General features: G+C 36.7%; 2 protein-coding genes across 3 annotated transcripts in view; one reads left to right on the top strand and one right to left on the bottom strand.

Annotated features, from left to right (window-relative positions):
- Positions 1–20,361, bottom strand: part of LOC126769612 (uncharacterized) — a 553,155-nt gene that overhangs the window by 219,245 nt on the left and 313,549 nt on the right. The gene's annotated exons all lie outside the window — the stretch shown is intronic.
- LOC126769644 (uncharacterized) overlaps positions 15,453–20,361 on the top strand; it is a 180,403-nt gene continuing 175,494 nt past the window's right edge. The window contains exon 1 of one of the 2 annotated variants that reach the window (XM_050488533.1): positions 15,453–15,457. The gene's annotated coding sequence lies outside the window, so the exon portion shown is untranslated. Of the gene's footprint in view, positions 15,458–20,030; positions 20,036–20,361 lie in introns of those variants that run through there. The other variant, XM_050488532.1, reaches the window with a different exon arrangement.

Here is a 20,361-nt window from a genome sequence, read left to right as displayed (position 1 = left end):
CTAAAGGACGCAACGCACGAAAAAAAATCAGCTTACTTCCATTGAACTTTGAGATATTTCTAAATTTAAACTCGAATTTCTAATGACAAGCGTTTTGTAATACTTAAACTTAGAATTTCTAATGTCAATTTGCGTAGATTTTGCAATAGTGTCTGCATAACTTTTATATTCAACGCCCTATTTTACCTATCAGAAATAAAACAATTATGAGAAAGCGACAATAGTGAACTCAGTTTTAAATACATGCAAGAAGAAAGACAATTTAGTCAGAAAAATGAGATAAACAAACACTAAATCTAACATAATTTTATAAAATAATCATAATATTATGCTTGTGCTGTACTTTTGTTTTTATAATTTAATTTATATTTCATCTCATGCTCAGCGGTGAAGAAAAACTTCGGAAGGAAACCTGCATGTGCCGCATCATATTCTGCCATATAATAAATAATAATAATAAGCCATCTGCCACATATACATACATCCACCATCATGCATTAGAGTATACCGTGGTGGAATAAACACCAAGCCTTATCCCTCACTAGGAGAGGATTGCTTTGCCCAGCAATGCGACATTTACTGGCTTTAGTTTAAAATCCGTATTATTTATTATTATCTGTATCATAAGGATATTTTTCTCATCTAATAGTAAATCACCATTGCACATAGACAATCTGTAATATATCAACTATACCATCAATGTGCCGCCAACCTTGGGATCTAAGGTCCGTCCCTTATTTATACGTCCCTATATTTACTTTACATGATGTACGAACACGGAGGCGCCATCATTATTCTGTGGTAAAGTGTTTTATCAGTGAGCCTTCATAGAGTCGGTAACTCTTGTAGGGCATATACTTTGCCCCACATTGTTCTACAACAGGATCCCAGAAGGCGTTCAAAATGCCACAGTTGCTGAATTTCAAAAAATTGTAAAAGAACGCTTGTGTGCTAAATATTATTAAACTATTAATGAATTTATGGATGATAGTACACCTTGAGAATAAGATGATCGCCGCATGACTATTTCTCTTTTTTTTGTAAGCGAAACATTATATATATTAAAAAAAACCCGCTGAGTTTATTTCGCCGATTCTTCTCAGGGCTTTCCCGAACCGGTGGTTTCTAATTTGATTTCAATTTTTTTTTTATTTTCATTTTGAATATTTCTATATACATAATGTTCACATAACGGCAAAACCAGAAATAATATTTTAATCCATTTTCATTTATTAAATACAATAATCACTACTTTCACAGAATTAAGCGTGTTTGCCCTAGAACTATAGTACTATATTCTAAATTTTATACAATATCACAGACCTTTTTTGGATGGAATTTCAGTGAATTCCAGTGGCATTTCGAACATTTCTTTAACAATTTTACTATATGAACTCATTGGACTCTTATAATAATTCGTCTAAGGATACGTCACGGCAAAATTTTAACGTTACGAAAAAAGTTACGTTACGTTAGGAGAACAAAATTTGTTTATAATTACATATTAAAGTGAAGTAACAGTTTGTAAAAAACCACTTTTTTAACGCTGGTAAAACGCATTACGCATTTCCCTCACGGGAACAGTGGGGGGCTTCTGTGGGACTCTGTTCAAGGTTCGGAGTGTGCCCCAAATATCGGAACACACACTAAAAAACCAGCCATACCCTTTCTCGTCTGATCGCTTGCGCATGCTACTGTGACGCTGTAAATGTACTGGGGTAAGACCTCGCCGTTTGAGAAGAAATTTTTGAGCTTGCTCCTTCACGTAGATCCAATGCGGATGAGTTTTATCTGCCAAATACAGGTTTCCTCACGAATTATAAACAATTATGTATATTCGGACTCCTTGACCAGTTGACAACTGTGGCAATGTTGATCATGTGTGTATACAAGAATATTACGCTATGTGTGAGTTATTACATACAACACATATACTAAAGGTTCGAAGTGTGAGTGAGCTAGTGTAACTACAGGCACAAGGGACATAGCATATTAGTTCCCAAGGTTGGTGGCGCATTGGCGATGTAATGAATCGTTAATATTTCTCACGGTGTCAATATCTATAGGTGGTAGTGACTTTAGGTCTTCCATCTTCCCGTCCACTTACCAAGAATATAAAAAAACAGGTGCGGATGTTTTTGGTAACAAGGTATTTAGACTATATCATAATTGGCTTTTTTTCATTAGAAAATAAAAACATGTTCCTTATTTTAATGCGCCATGCTAATTTTTTTTTTTTTATAGAATAGGAAGGTGGACGAGCATATGGGCCACCTGATGGTAAGTGGTCACCAAACGCCCTTAGACATTGGCATTCTAAGAAATGTCAACCATCGCTTATAGCCAATGCGCCACCAACCTTGGGAACTAAGATTTTATGTCCCTTGTGCCTGTAATTACACTGGCTCACTCACCCTTCAAACCGGAACACAACAATATCAAGTATTGCTGTTTTGCGGTAGAATATCTGATGAGTGGGTGGTACCTACCCAAACGAGCTTGCACAAAGCCCTACCACCAGTAAGTAACAGTAAAAACAGTACAGTAAAGTTATTTTAGTTTGTAACAATTTATAGATAATTGTCACTTGTAATTATCTAAAAGAACATTTTTTTATATTATTAATACTAAGATGATATCGTGCCGTACCGTGTTACATTGCTTTGCGGTAAATTGGTAAAACTCTGATTTATCTATTTTCAATTACTCCTTTGATATTCCTAAAGATATTGCACAAACTAAAATAACTGTCCGACAATCGAACAGATGAACTATTCATACTATTTACACTGGTAGGGGTTTAGACAAACCTGTCTGAATAGGTAACACCCACTTGTCAAACATTTAGTATTGTTGTAATCCGGTGATGTATGGGATATATCTTATAGTGAAAGTGTCTATGGGCGGATGTGACCACTTACCATCGAATTATTTGTAATTCTCTTTATCTATTTTTAATAAAAAAAACTTATATTTATAAGATTCAAAATCTATAATATCCTGGGACATTATTCACGCTCGGCCATCTGATCCCAAATTAAGCAGAACTCGTACTATGGAAACCAGACATCTGATATACTACATATACTACTTTTCTTTTGTAAATACATACTTATATAGATAATACCACCCAGACTCAGAACAAACAGACATGTTCATGCACACAAATGTCTGTCCTGTGGGAATCGAACCCACAACCTTCGGCGTGAACGGCAAGTATCTACCAACCACGCCAACCGTAAACCTAAGTATTACAAACAGGACACAATAAACAAAATAAAAACGGATCACTGCACAAGAAGACGAAACAAACTTGAGTTGCCATACATTAGAACCAACAATGGAAAAAACTATATAATGTTCGAAGGAGTGGAAATATACAAAAAGTTACTCGATTTAATTGTAAATCTTGAAAGTTTACCTACATTTAAGAAACGCCTTATTAAATATGTGATGTCACCGCTATGCGTTCTGTTTTTTATAACATATATTATTTTTTCTATTACTACCTTCATCTGTTTTAAGTTTTTTATTTTCTATATCAGAGACACTTTTTCAAACTATATTATGTATATAATTGTAATTTCTCATATTAAGAGATTTTTTGTATTCTTAATGAGAAATGAATGTTTTAAGCTGAAACCGAACCGATCCGAAGGCACGAAAAACGCTCCGGCGAAGACTATTTGCTAAATAAGTATGTCTGTGTCTACTTATTGTCTGTTGTAACTTACTTTTGGTTCTGTCTATCTCGCTTTAGTAAACAATAATACGAAATCATTTCTCTTTCACAGGAGAAGATAAAATTCAATAAAATTTAATTATATATTTTTTATAAGGATTATATGTATATTTAATTATTTTTTATCAGTGTGTATCCGCACATACAAATGCAACATATATAGGAGATATTTTTAAAAACACGAATGTTTCAGATTCTAAATAGGATACCTTTTGAATTTTTAATTTAAAATCACTGAAAGAATTAACAGCGATAACCAATCAAACGCCATTTCAATCAATGTACAGCCCTATACAAAAATAAGTCTAAAATAAAGAAAAAAAATGCTAAGTATTACAAAGAGGGCTTAACAAACAAGTGTAATAACGGAGAACTCAACTCAAGCAGAGCTCGCTTGATAGGCGGTTGCAACAAATTTTAAAGTCAAATCCCGAATCGCAAAATATTCAAAGCTATGCTGCGGCTGTTTCGACTTGCAAATCGTATCGCCCTGTGTACTAAACTGGCTTGATGTTCGAAGGGGCACAATTACACTTATTCGTTACCATTAATTATAGCTATGCTAATTTAAATTATTAAATTTAAAAAAATAGGTTGATATCATCAATATATATAAAATCCCCTTAAATAATTTTAGCTAAATTGTTATATGATATACTCCTCTATTCACCGACTTTGATTATTTTTAATTAAAATCAGGAAAAATTATGTATGGTTTTCTGTGTTGCACATATCTTTAATCCGAGATGTGAACCTTTAAGCCGAGACGGCCCAGTGGTAAGAACGCGTGAATCTTAACCGATGATCGTGAGTTCAAACCCGGGTAAGCACCACTGAATTTTCATGTGGTTAATTTGTGATTATAATTCATCTCGTGCTTTACGAAGGAAAACATCGTGAGAAAACCTGAATGTGTCTAATTTCACTGAAATTCTGTCACATGTGTATTCCATCAACCTGCACTGGAGCAGCATGGTGGAATAAGCTCCAAAAACCTTCTCCTCAAAAAAGCCTTTAGCCCAGCAGTGGGACATTCACAGCCTGTTATTCACAGTCTTCCGATGGGATACGGCCATCGATGATCGGAAAGAGTTTAGGTGTAGCACTACCGGCTCAATAGAACATTTTAAAACATCTTATTTATTTCATTGCCCTACATGCGCACGTAACGTATAAAATATATTAAAATATTATACAAATATTAAAAAACATTTAGGCAAATAATTCAAATTCCATTCCAAATTTAAAAAAATCACTGATTTTATTTGTAATATACATAAATAAATTTGATTTCATTGGCCTTAATCCATTTTTGTGTCAAGCTCCTTAATAATAGTCGACTATTAAAAAAAATGTTATATAATAATATATCACGACCAATTCCTGTCAAATGTAGTGAGTCCCTCCACGGTTGTATATCACAATGGTTCGTCTGTATAGTAATAAGCTAGTGCTTTAGTTGCAAATATGTCAAAGCTCCGCCAAATATTCAAAACGAAATATAAAATTATACAATTGGTAAACAGGATTAAACTATACATGAAATTCTTTTCCAATATACATTATATACTAGTCACCGTCCGTGATTTCACCCGCATCTGAGAGGGGCGAAGTGTTAGGTAGAATATTTCCTTTTCTATTCCCCTGACAACGTGTATACATAACTTCATGATTATATTTCGTAGCATGTGAAAGCGATCCCGTGGCGCTTCTCGTTAAGACGGAAAGGGTACCGCTGGTTGTTTAGTGGGTATTCCGATGTTCGGGGCGCACTCGGCGCCTTGGACACCGGCGAGCTCCACATACACCCCAACCCCCACTGTTCTCGTGGGGGAAAAGCGTAACGCATTTTTCCAGCGTTAAAAAAAAAGTTATGACGTTAAAGCGTTACAAATAAACATACACACTCGTGCATTCATTAATATTATAAATGCGAGATAGTAAGGATTGTGTGGATGTAGTATCGTTCATTCGGTCTTGTTAATTTACAAAATAATACATATGTATCTAAATACTAATATTAGTATTTAGATAAATAGTAATCGAAAAACAATAAAAGCTTATTTGATACTGAAAGTATTGTTTGAACATAGATGACCAAATTAAAAAAATAAACCTTTCCTCATTTGTAACTAACATAGTGTCAACTGTAATTCCTTTGTTTTTAAATGTATGTTTTGAGTTTCACTTATGTTTTTATGTTATTACGGTATAATATCAACTGTGGAATATAAATTAACATTTCTAAAAATGCTATTTTTATAACAAACACGGGATTACCAGGGATCTCTCCGCAGTTAATGGCACTTTATGAGATACACAATATATTGATATTCTGTGATTGTGCAAAATACGAAATACTACTTTATATACAAAAGTATAACCATATTAAAGAGCTTCGTAATCTCATTGCTTAATAATTAAGTCAATGAAATTAATTCTCGACCTGTGTTTAAAAATATCCAATTCCACAGAGATAAATTTGAGCTCCTGCTTTATTTTTGTTATATATAAATGATTTCTCTACTGCATTATTTGCTGAAGATATTTGTTTACTTTTTAAAGTAAACAAATATCTGACTAACTGAAAACAAATTACGACTCCGTTAGCAGTTTATTATTAGTATTTTATAATATAATATACTTTTGTATGCTAAAATACATTAAGTAAGTAAAAACTTTTAACCCTGAGTTACAAAATCTTCAAAGTCATCTTGGGGGAATATATGTGTATTTTTCTGTAATTTCTTTAAGTAGATATTGTAAATTTTGCCAATAATATATTTAAATCTTGTATCTTGTACATTAAGTAGTTATACATTATAAAAATAATTTCATCGGAGGAAAATAATAACTAGTGAGTTTTATTATATTTTATCGATTGGTTTTCGCCATAATTTGGCATTGATTGACGCAGCATCGCAGTGCGAATCTAAAATAAGTGATTATGATTTATTTTATTTAATATTTCATGTTTTATAATGTAATTTGATTTAGATACTAAGTATATCTTTTAACTGTTGTAAACTAGTTGTAAACATTTTAAATAAAAAATATTATATTGTTAGACTTTAAAACCTCGAAACATCAATTACAAAATGTATCATTTTAATATAAGATAATAAAAGAATAATAGGCCATAAGATCTGTTTTCATTACAGGCACCACAAGGCAGATAATGAAATATTATGTGAGCGCAACACTGAAGGATTACTTCTTAATCCGTGCATTGTCTCCGAACGATCTTAACCAGCATCTTCGCGCTTTGAAATTGTTTACGTCGATAAAATTTAAATAATACGCCCATAAAAACTTTATCGCAGAAACCTTCATGATATACTCGCTTTAGCAAAGTTACTGTTAAATTCATTAAAATCCATAGTAGCTCGTCCTCCGTCGGGAGATGGTCCGAAATCCCTCGAAGTCCTCTCTCTAGAGAGAATGTTCTTTGTTACGCGTTATTTTTCCTTTTTACAAAGATAAGATCTTAAGGAAATATTCTTAAGTAATTTCTTCTGTCGTTTCGGTCTCGGGGAAGTGAAGTCGCGCCTCCATTGTGCTCCGTACTTACTGCGCTCTTAATATTTTTCTTTACTGCGTATAATTTCGACTTAGAGTGAGCCGGACAGTTCATACCGAAATAAAGATAACAACATTCGTCTCAACGGGCTATACTGCAATTCTGTCTTTTTCAAATTTAGATTATTTTTACTTGAAAAAAGCTGTCATGCGCTTGTATTTCTTGTTTTCTTTATCTTTTATTATTTTTGTTTATAATTTTTTTCTATTTTGTATTGCACGAGTGATTCGACTTTTTTTCACGAACAATAATTTAAAGAATATATGTTGCGACCGTAAGTCTAAAATTTACATACAGATTAATTACCATACAGAACGACTCAAGTTAATTATTATTATTATATTATAAATTATATAATGAGGCATAATAATTATAAAAATATATATCCATCTTTCTGAACATATAAATTAAATTATCATAAGTTAGTAAAAGGATTATATATTATCAAAGAATAAGCATTTTATTTGAGCCAAATTACGGAAATAATATACATGTCCTGACGTTATAAATCAGACGTTGATGATCAGTCTGACTGGGGTCGCGGTGAAATCGGTTCATAAGCTTTCACGTGCAGCTCGAACACGCAGACAATTTATAGTATTATTTTAGGATTACCTAACTAATTTTTAGGTTTATATTTTCTTATCTATTCAAGCTTCAAATATATTTTTACAGACCTTTTTGCATAATTTAAAAGGCAACAAATCACGTATGTACAATTTTAATATATTTAATAAATATACCAGCGATCGCCATATAGGCGTTAGGATTTACGTAGCAGGAATTAACCGTAAATCATAAAAAGAAATCTTAAAAGTGTAAGAAATACTAAATGTAAGTGAAATAATATGGAAAATTAAAAAAATAAATACACCGATTTCATAAGCAACAAAAATTGCATTAAAAATTGAAAAACAATTCAATTTGGTTTTAATTTTTAAGTGTTTGTCAGTCGCAAGCTACTATTATCGCTGTGTGTAATTGTATAATTTGTTATCAATCAATTATGATTTTATGCCGCTATTAATAAATGAAATTATTTATATTTTAAGTGAAATATAAACAATATTGATAAAAATACACAATATTATAAATATACACAATATTACATTGTTGAAATTTGGCATCGACTCCAGACATTGCTGGTTATACTTAGTACTAGCAAAACTGACACTAAGGGATTTGTACTTAGTGGTAGGGTTTTTTGCATGCCTGGGTAGGTCCCACCCACTCATCAGATATTCTATAGCCAATTATCAATATTTAGTATTGTTGTATTCCGGCTTATGAGTGAGTCATTGTAACTACAGGTAAAAGGGACATAATATCTTACTTCCCAAGGTTGGTGTGGTGGCGCATTGACGATGTACGGTATGGTTAATAATACAACGCCAATGTCTATGGGTTGTGTTGGCAACTTACCATCAGGTGGCCCATTTGCCAATCCGCTCTATTTCTACTCTTCCTCTACCTTATTACTCTTAGTTCTATCTTCATTATTTAAGAAACAAACATAAACGTAATTGTGGTCATATTTAATTTCAAAATGTGAACGTTATCTATTTAAATCAAACTTCTATATATCATGTCTGTGTTCCTAACTCTTGGAGACAGATTTGTAAACAATAAACCAATCCATAAAAACATTGTTGAGTTATGTCTCATTTTTCAGTATCGCGTTCTTTTTGAAATCGGTGATTTTTTTAAACGTTAATTCTTAAAGTTTTCAGTCAAGTATTTGAAGTAGTTTTATAAATGATAGTCTATTTTTATAATATATAATTTTAAGTCCAGGCACAAGAATATAACATCTAAGTATAATTTATACTTAAGGACGTAAGAAATGATTTTCATACGTGACCACTTTGTATCAGTTGGCCCAGTTACCCGTATGATTTTGTAACTTGAAATATAATATTCTTTTTTACTTATTGCTCATATTATAAAATATTTATTATAAAATTATGTTTATTTGAGATGTGTTTCCATTCCAGCCAAAATTTCTCTTACCAATCATATAAAATAAATATAACAAATGAAAGCCAATCATTAAGATTTTCTTTATTTGGTTTTATTTTACGAATACTTATAGAAACACTAACACAGTTAATGAATTTTAGTTGCTTAATAAAATATGACTTAAAAAACTCGATGGTGTAATCAGTCACAACAGACCCAGACCCTCTATAATACCCTCTATAACTCTATATACGTAAGTGCACTCTGTTTTAATGTTTAAGCTGTTCTGTCCCCTAAATAAAAAATAAAAAAGTAAAACAAAAGAACTTCCAGAAATGTATTTCAAATTCAAATATATGTAAATATATATATATTCCTTTTTTTTAATTGCGTATTACAAAAACAATAATAAAGCCTATCTTCCCTTGTAGTAAGACTGACTGATTTATTAAAGGCAATTTACGAGTACATTTGCTGATCTCCCGTTCTAAAAACTCAAATAGAATAGGTACATTTTCATGAAAAAAACTTTACTTCGCTAGCACGCTCAATAAAAACAAGAATATAGTTCGTTAGGTAGTTTTGCATGATAGAGTTACAAAGGGATGCTTAAAATATTTTTATTTCGTGCAATACGTACGTTTGCGTGAAGTCCATCTATTTTATAGACACATATTTTTCACCAGGAAATGCCTATATGGCACGCTGTTTATTTGAACAAAAATGTAAAAAAAAAATTTCGAAATCAAAACAAAATGGAATGAGTTTTGAATTATTCCCAAACCCTACTACCATCAGGTGGAGTGGAGTCATTTGCCTTCCGGTAAATATTTAAAAAAAAACCCGCAGTGTTATTTTTTAAATATTTTTCTTCATTACTCACCCGTGAAATGGTGACAGCCGACTTATCTTGATATACTATTTTGTATTCTTGAAATGTTATATTTATTACAGTCAATGTCGCATATACATAAATGATATTTTTATGTGAAATAAAAATAATAGAAAAAAATCCGTAAGACAATAAATAATATAAAGCATGTAGATAGTTAGTTTTTGCGGAAGTTCTGATAAAAAATTAATCAGAAATTTCAGTACGCTTTAAAACAGAACGATGAAATCGTAGTCAATATTGATATATATAAACTAACCTAACGCCCATTATGTATTATTAATTTTATTGAGAAAAACTTTTATTACAGTTTTAATATATTGTTTGTTATACTACCAAAAGAAAGTTTTGTTGACATTTATAAATATTCTATTTAAAACAGAAGACTATTTTTTTCCAGATAGCGAGAAGTATTATTTCCGAGCACAACACGCCTACTACACTATGAGTATGTGTTATGAGATTATTTACCACGCTTAACCAGCATTGGATTGATAAATACAGAATGGCAGAATTTATTACAGTTCCCTCACGATGTTTTCCTTACCATCAAACACGAATAAACACAAATTGTCGCTGGATTAGGAAGGTCTCTATACCCCGTGAACCCCTCAGAAATTGAAGGCCTGCAGAGGTAGGACAGTCGTAAGCAATACCGTGACGCCCCTTAGTGGGTATTCCGGCGCATAATTGGCCCCGGCGAGTCCCACATAGCTCCTGAATGCATTTTTCCAGCGAGATCAAATAAATATCTCGTAATACACTATTTACATGTACATATCTTATACGGATACTTACAGCAAGAAAGTAATTACAACTATTGATGGTCAAGGCGCCAGCAACTCTTGCATCTAAGGAACTACGTCTCTTATGCCTGTAATTGTACTGGCTCATTTAATCTCTTGAATAACTGAATACAGCAATTCAAAGTATTGCTGAGCTTCGTTAAGGGGTGATAACAATGCAGGGGGTCATCATATAACCCTACCACTTCTAAAAGTATTAATAAATTGAAACTCGTTATATAAAATATACAAAGTAATATTAATTTCAAATATTCCAAAAAGCTCACAAAGTTATGTCATAATGTGTAAACTTTTCACTGTATTCATTTATTAATCTGATCTTTACCATTTCACAAATTGTCTGCTCTCGACATTTAAATTTAACTTTAATAATAATCGGCCCTCTGTAACATCAATGTCAATTATTAATACCCAAAGGCAGTTTCGGAATCAAATTCACCTAATGTAACGGTTTAAATTAACGATGAGTCTGAATTCCTATTTTCGTATGGCTTAAAGCTGAACATTCAATGACGGTGTGCTATATGCGATACATACATAGCGTAGTTATTTTAATTTTATATTATATATTGACTGCCTCGTCGGTTTTGTGGCTGGGACCAACGGCTTTACGTGCTTTCCGAGGTACGGGAGTGTATACTGAGAATTTTTGAACCGAACACCCAGAGCTTACACAAAGCTCTACCACCAGTAAAAATACTCGAGATCTATAGCCGTATTAGTTACAAGCTAGCCATTAGAACAACGATGCAGTCGAACTTGTACAAAACATTATTTTTCTGTATGAACACAATACCCTGTTAGAAATTATTTCATGCTTGAATAAAAGAAAAAATGTTAAAATATTGAAAATTTTGGAATTGATAAAAATGTACAGTACAGTACAGTAACAGCCTGTTAATGTCCCACTGCTGGGCTAAGGCCTCCTCTCCCTTTTGAGGAGAAGGTTTGGAGCTTATTAATATAAATATAAAATATTATTATAAATATTATAATATTATAAATAATATAATATTAATATAAAGATAAAAATGTAACTCACGATATTTTTGCTACACATGCAAACAGAATATTTGATATAAATCGTACATAACCCGCGACATTAAAGAATCGAATTTAAAATGGAAACTTGAACTCACAGATCGTAGAATTAAAAAAAAATGCAATTAAAGCTAGTCAGTGGTTATTTTTATTAAAAAAATAAATAAGAAAACAACAAAAATTGAATAAAATAATGTGATACAAAGAATGTATATTAAGGAAGAAAACATATAACGTAATAACTTTGGGCATAGAGAGAAAGCATAACCTGGTTAATTTCTCGTGCAGTACAGACTTGTGAGAGTAAAGACAGGAATAATGTGCGAGCAAGAGAGTAATAGTAGTATAGCAAGAGAGTAGTAGTAGTAGTAGTAAGTATAAAAGCCATGAAAAGCATTTTTAAAATATAGTTACATGCTATCTTCTTGCTTCGACTGGTGAAATAAGATCTGCTTAATTTTTTGTCCAGATTATTCAAAATTCAATTCAACGGAATAACGTTTCTAGCGCTTGCACCATTCCATATTATCACAATTGATGCAGTAATTTTTCTAATTTTAATTTGTTCATAATTATTTAAGTCCTCGATGTAAAAAAGTATATGATTCAAATTTTATATTAATCATTTAATATTGTTCGCGTATAATACTAACATTGTGAACTTCAATAGACTAAAATCTAATAAAACATAGTAATGTCCTCATTATGTATTGAGAATTAAAATAAAATAATAAATGCTAGCTATATACACATTATTATAATGCTCAAGCTTTACACCGCAGTTCCTATTTATTCATCCTTGCCAAAAATAGTCGGTTTGTTTCGTTAAAGTCATTCCTTACTACCAGTGTTAATTTATACCCAAAGTCCGTTATCGAATATACCTAATATGAATAATTCTACAATAAGTCCAAAACTAAGATGTTTCGTGGCTTCCAAGTCTAGGCAAAGTTAGACAATGATTGACCATTTGTAGTTCATAATGTATGAAAATACATAAATGCACAGACAGACAGTCACAGCCTGTGAATTTCCCACTGTTGGGCTAAGGCCTCCTCTCCTTTTGTTCTTTTGAGGAGGTTTGGAGCTTATTCCACCATGCTACTCCGATGCAGGTTGGTGGAATACACATTTGCCAGAATTTTAGTTAAATTTGACACATGCAGGTTTCCTCGCGATGTTTTCCTTCACCGTCAAGCACGCGATGAATTATAAATAAAAATTAAGCACATGAAAATTCAGTGGTGCTTGCCCGGGTTTGAACCCACTATCAATGGTTAAGACTTTCTAAACACTGGGCCATCTCGGTCAATGCACAAAAACTAATAATTCGAATTTGTTTCGAAGCGATCTTTAGAAATAAATATATTTATTTATAAAATAACTTACTTGGTAGTAGAACATTGTAAAACCTCTACCCGGTAGGTACTACTCACTTAAACGCCAAACAGCTATACTGAGTGTAAGAGTGAGCCAATATAACTACACGCACTCGTAACAGCCTGTGAATGTCCCACTGCTGGGCTAAAAGCCTCCTCTCCTCTTTTTGAGGAGAAGGTTTGGAGCTTATTCCACCACGCTGCTCCAATGCGGGTTGGTAGACTACACATGTGGCAGAATTTCAGTGAAATTAGACACATGCAGGTTTCCTCACGATGTTTTCCTTCACCGTGAAGCACGAGATGAATTATAATCACAAATTAAGCACATGAAAATTCAGTGGTGCTTGCCCGGGTTTGAACCCACGGTCATCGGTTAAGATTCACGCGTTCTTACCACAGGGCCATCTTGGCTTTTTTTTTACACGCACATAACATCTTAATACCCAAGGCTAGTGGCGTATTGGCAATGTAAGGGATAATATTTGGTATTTCTACAATGCGGCAACTATGGGTGGTGACCATCTTACTTACCATCAGATTGCCAATTTAATAGTCTGCATACATATAAATTAAAGAAAATCTACATTAAGAATGCTTTAAATATTAGGTCCTTACATATGAAATTAGCTGTTTATCGTACTGACCACTTAAATCTGAAATATCTCCTCTTTGATTAAGAATTCCCAATTCAAATTTATAAATTCATTTAGCTGTTAAATTTGCATTTTAAAAACAGTCATTCATTTGTTTTTTCCTCCTTATTTTTTTCTTTGGCGTCGCTTATTACCGCACAATGGAAAACATGAAATATCGGTATATTTACAAGTACGAGCTCTACCGTGGCACCGGTGCTGCAGAAACAGCTCGAAGGATTAATGATGTATACGGCGCTGGTGTCGCAAAAGAAAACACGGTACGTTTTTGGTTTCAACGTTTTCGTTCAGGAAATTTCAACCTTCAGAACCAATCCCTAGGACGGCCGGAGACCAAAGTGGAAAATGAAGAATTAAAGGCTATTGTGGAAGCGGATCCATCACAAAGCACTTCAGAGATAGCTGCAGACTTCGGGGTGAGTGATAAAACTGTATTAATCCACTTGAAGTAAATAGGGAAAGTAAAAAAAACTTGAACGATGGGTCCTTCATGAATTGAGTGAATCGAAATTGCAAACACGCGTCGACTGCTGTGTTACTTTGCTCAACCGACACAATAATGAAGGAATTTTAAATCGAATCATTACTTGTGATGAAAAGTGGATACTTTACGATAATCGGAAGTACTCATCGCAATGGCTAAACCCTGGAGATACAGCCAAATCCTGCCATAAACGAAAATTGACTCAGAAAAAGTTACTTGTGAGTGTTTGGTGGACTAGCGCCGGTGTCGTTCACTACAGCTTTCTAAAATCTAGTTAAACGATTACAGCAGATATCTATTGTCAGCAACTGCAAACCATAAAGGAAAAACTAGCTGCTAAGCAACCAAGATTGGTCAATCGCTCTAGGCCACTTCTGCTTCACGACAACGCAAGACCACACACTGCACAACAAACAACCACTAAGTTAGATGAGCTTCAATTGGAATGTCTGTGACATCCACCGTACTCCCTTACGGACGAACCTTGTTCCAACAGATTACCATTTTTTCCGGAATTTGGACAACTTCTTACAAGTAAAAAAATTCAACTCCGATGCGGCAGTCCAAACCGTCTTTAAAGAGTTTATTGATTCTCGCTCCCATGGTTTTTTTAGTAAAGGGATCAATGAACTACCTATGAGATGGCAAAAGTGCAGAGATAACAACGGTGCATACTTTGATTAATTAAATATATTTTACAAAAAAAAAATGACTTTAATGTTTTCCCGTACAAAATGCCAATTTCATACGTAAGGACCTAATATGAAATAGTCCGTTCCGTCAAAAATGTTTCTCATAATATTACGCTTTATTATGTTATATAGAAAATGAGTCAAAAATTACATTGTCGTCCGACTGCCCAATTTCAAAACCCAGTATGGGTAAGTGATGCGTGTGTCAGGGTCTGTGAGAATATTATAATAAGAAATGAAACTCACGCAGATGGTCCATAAACGTGTATATTATACACACGTTATACACACAATATATGCACACAGAAGAAATAACGTTATACAGGCATAGAAGATCACATATGTACACATAAACACGAACACAATACTTAAACACAAAGCGAATTATTTTTAAGCGCAAGTAACGGTTATGACGGTGGTAGAATAATGAATAATGCGTAAGTCGTAAACGTTGGTAGGATCATTCGTAGCCAATATAAAAAATCCGTCGCTCCAATGCGCTTGCACCGGTAGGCGGGGCCTCAACATAGAACAAAGGACGACGTCACAACGGAGATAAACAATGCGGTTGTCCACTGTGTACGTTCGATCGTCCGTTGTGTCGTCAATCCAATATTCTATGTTGAGTTGGAATGTGTTGTGTAGTATGTCTGTTTGGATGTATGTTTATAATATGTGCGTAAGTATGTATGTTAGTAGGATGCACATGTGGTGGACGCCACATCACTCCCCCCCAGAGAGCGTCCCTACGGACGGTAAAAATCCGGGAATCGGACCTTTCGACCCGAGCGAGTTGCTCGGACATCGGGGCACACAGCATCTTTAGCTTGGCTGATGTTGCCGTGCTGGACTTCGATGCTTGTGGCGGGTTCTGTGGCCATGTACGCTGGTTTTAGACGGTCGATGGAGACGGAGACCTGTTTACCCTTGACTAGGATTTTAAAGACTTTGTCTCCACTTTGTACAACCTTATAAGGGCCGGTGTATGGTGGTTGTAAGGATCCCCGCACCGCGTCTTCCCTGAGAAATACGTGGGTGGAGGAAGCGAGGTCTTTAAATACGAAGACTTTATTGTTCGCGTGACGTGAGGCTGGAGAGGGTCGGAGATTATTAATTATCCTGTGCAGGCGAGCGGTGAAGTCGGAAAGGTCCGTGGTACCGTCTACACAGGAATTGAAAAATTCTCCGGGGAGGCGAAGAGGTTCGCCATATACGAGCTCCGCGGATGAAGAGTTGAGATCTTCTTTGATGCAACTGCGCATGCCAAGGAGGACCAGGGGTAGCGATTCGGTCCAATGGCTATCGGCATGGCACATGATCGATGATTTCAGCTGACGATGAAATCGCTCTACAAGACCATTGCATGCGGGGTGGTAGGCGGTGGTTCGTCGATGATGAAACCCGGCTATCTTGGACAGGCAGTTAAACAGAGCGGACTCGAACTGACGTCCGCGGTCGGTAACGATGTCTGTCGGACAGCCAAAACGGGATATCCATCCCGACAGCAGTGCCTTGCCAACCGTCTCAGCTGTTACGTCTGCGATAGGTATCGCCTCAGGCCATCTAGTAAAACGGTCTACAGCTGTGAGGCAATATTTGAAACCTTCAGATGGCGGAAGAGGTCCCACTAGGTCAATGTGAATTTGAGTGAACCTGGCTCGTGGTAATTCGAAGGTGCCTAATGGTGCTGTCACATGTCTTGTGACCTTGGCACGTTGGCAATCCAGGCACTTCCGTGACCATTCGCGGCAGTCTTTCCGCACACCTGGCCACACGTATCGCTGCGATACAAGTTTGGCAGTCGCATTAGCACCAGGGTGACTAAGGCAGTGCAGACTGTCGAAGACTTGACGCCTAAGTGATTTAGTCACGAATGGTCTCGGCGTAGGGGTGCTTACGTCACAGTATAGTGACATTAGGCTACCGTCAATTGTCTTCTTCTCGAGGCGGAGTGAAGATTCACCACCGAGTAGAAGTGTTAATTCAGGGTCGTTGATTTGGGATTTGGCGAGTGTTTCAATGGCGACAGGGCTCTGTAGTGCGTCCACCCGGGACAAGGCATCAGCAACAACATTATCTTTGCCAGATATATGCTGAATGTCTGTGGTGAACTGCGCTATGAAATCCAGGTGTCTATACTGACGAGGGGAGCTGCTACTTTTCCTCTCGTGGAAGGCGTAAAGCAATGGCTTGTGGTCAGTATAGACTGTGAAATGTCGCGCCTCTAGCATGTGGCGAAAGTGTTTGATTCCCTCGTAGATAGCAAGAAGCTCGCGATCATACGGGGAATACTTTTGCTGTGCCGGACTCAGTTTCCGTGAGAAAAATGCTAGCGGTTGCCAAATCCCATCTTTGTGTTGCTGCAAGACTGCCCCCATAGCCTTGTCAGACGCATCTGTGACGAGAGCTAGTTTGGCCTGGATATCTGGGTGTGCAAGTAAAGTGGCATCACAAAGACTCTCCTTACTCTGGTTAAATGCTGCGAGGGCTTCGCCAGATATATGGACTGGGTGGGAGCCCTTCACTGAACCAGTGAGTAAGGCGTGGAGGGGCTGTTGGATTTTAGCCGCCTGAGGTATAAATCGCCTGTAAAAATTCAACATACCTAGGTAACGTCTCAGCTGTTGGACGGTTTTAGGTACTGGGAATTGCTTGATGGCGTCTACCTTAGAGTCTAAGGGCTTGGTACCAGCTGCCGAAATTCTGTAACCTAAAAACGTTACCTCCTCGGCACCGAAGACACACTTGGCCGAGTTGACCAGCATGCCGTAGTCTCGCATTCTCCCGAACAGTTGATGCAGATACTTCTCGTGTTCGGCCTGACTTTTGGAGAAAACCAGGAAGTCATCCAGGTAAGGGTAAACAAAATCTAACCCGCGAGTCATCTCGTCAACCAACCTTTGAAACGTTTGGCCTGCGTTCCTGAGACCAAAGGTCATGAATGGGAACTCGAACAAACCAAACGGGGTTGTAATGGCAGTTTTTGGGATGTCATCTTCACTAACCGGCACTTGGTTGTAAGCTTTAACCAAGTCGATTGTAGAAAAAATTGTACAACCTGATATATTATGCGCGAAATCGTGGATATGTCGGATGGGGTACATGTCCGGAATTGTCCTCGCGTTGAGCTTGCGGTAGTCCCCGCAAGGTCGCCATCCGTTGTCCTTCTTCGGAGCTAAATGTAATGGCGACGACCATGGACTGTCTGAAGGACGTGCAGTGCCGTTGCTCAGCATAATCTCGAATTCGCGCTTAGCTATGGTGAGCTTATCGGGAGCTAACCTGCGGGGAGTGCAAGCTATGGGAGGTCCAGGTGTGGTGCGTATATGGTGTACGGTGTTATGCCTAGGTGTGCAAGGTATACCGGATGGTCGGATTAATCTTTGGTATTGCGACAGAATAGAATGGTATCGAGATTCACCAGTCAAGACCTTTACAGAAAAAGCATTGCAAGTATCTTTATTGTAGTAAAGCTCAGCAATTGAAGTAAGTGAGGTGATATTGTCTATTAGGCGCTTATTTTTTACGTCTACAGATAAATTGTATTTACAAAGAAAGTCTACACCTATGATAGCTTTGGTTACATCCGCAACAATAAAGCGCCAAGGAAAATCCCTGCGTAAGCCTAGATCTAAATTAAAATTAACAAAACCATACGTGTTGATGACACTGCCGTTAGCCGCCGACAGTTGATAGCCAGTCTGCTTGCACTGGTTGTGTAGGGCCCGAGGAAATACGCACAGGTCACTGCCCGTGTCGATAAGGAACTCGTTCTTGGTCCGGCGGTCAGTGACGAATAGACGACCTGGTGTTGGGTTGGAGCAGTCGGTAGTCGTCATTACCGACTGCTTTGAGAGTTTCCCGCCTTCGAAAAGTCACACGGCTTTATGCACTTCGTTGCGCCGTCCCTAAGCCGTTGGTGATACCAGCATATCGGATACTTCCGATAGCTGGACTCGGAACGTCTGGATGATCCACTTCTGTCACGGCGCTGATGTCGAGTCCTCGAGCGGGGTCGTCTGCCAAGCTCGAGGGTCAGATCCTTAACCATTCTCCGCAATTCGGCGATCTCACCAGCCATGGACTGTAAACTGGGTCCATGCGCAGATGTCGCAGCAATGTGGTGCGGTGGGGATGCTATATCTTGCACCCTGTCGGCCAAGTCTGCAAGGGTCTCCAGTGAGCTATGAGGTTGTGATGCGAGAAGGGTCTGGATGTTTCCGGGCAGGCGACTGCACCAGATGGTACGGAGAAAGTCCTCAGGCACGTTCTGGCCCGCGAGGTTCTGGAGATGACGCAGGAATTGGGATGGCTTTCTATCTCCAAGGTCTTCATGTATGAGAAGCTGTTTCACCTTACGCTCTTGAGAAGCCGAAAGTCGCTTGATTAGCTCGGTTTTTAATTTATTGTATTTATCAGCAGCAGGTGGAGCCAGTAAAATATCCTTGACCTCGCGCGAATATTGGTGGTCGAGGTTGCCGATGATGTAATTGAACTTGGTGGAGTCACCAGTAATTCCGGCGTTCGCGAATAGAGCCTCGACTTGTGCGAACCAGACTTCCGGGTCATCAGGGTAAAAAGATGGTAGTCGAAGACCGGCGTTAAAAGTTCCAGAGCGTTCGCCGTCAGTACTAACGCGCTGCATAGGGCGTGGTTTTCGCTTGGTCACGTTATGACCGCCATTTTGTGAAGTGCATGACTTAGCAGAATCGCTGCTTTCGCTCATGGTGTTCTTTAAAAATTACAACTCGGGGTCACCAGTTATGGGTAAGTGATGCGTGTGTCAGGGTCTGTGAGAATATTATAATAAGAAATGAAACTCACGCAGATGGTCCATAAACGTGTATATTATACACACGTTATACACACAATATATGCACACAGAAGAAATAACGTTATACAGGCATAGAAGATCACATATGTACACATAAACACGAACACAATACTTAAACACAAAGCGAATTATTTTTAAGCGCAAGTAACGGTTATGACGGTGGTAGAATAATGAATAATGCGTAAGTCGTAAACGTTGGTAGGATCATTCGTAGCCAATATAAAAAATCCGTCGCTCCAATGCGCTTGCACCGGTAGGCGGGGCCTCAACATAGAACAAAGGACGACGTCACAACG

This window comes from Nymphalis io, chromosome 7, assembly GCF_905147045.1.
Source record: "Nymphalis io chromosome 7, ilAglIoxx1.1, whole genome shotgun sequence".
NCBI classification, from domain to species: Eukaryota; Metazoa; Arthropoda; class Insecta; order Lepidoptera; family Nymphalidae; genus Nymphalis; species Nymphalis io.
This window is presented reverse-complemented; position numbering and strand designations above follow the sequence as displayed.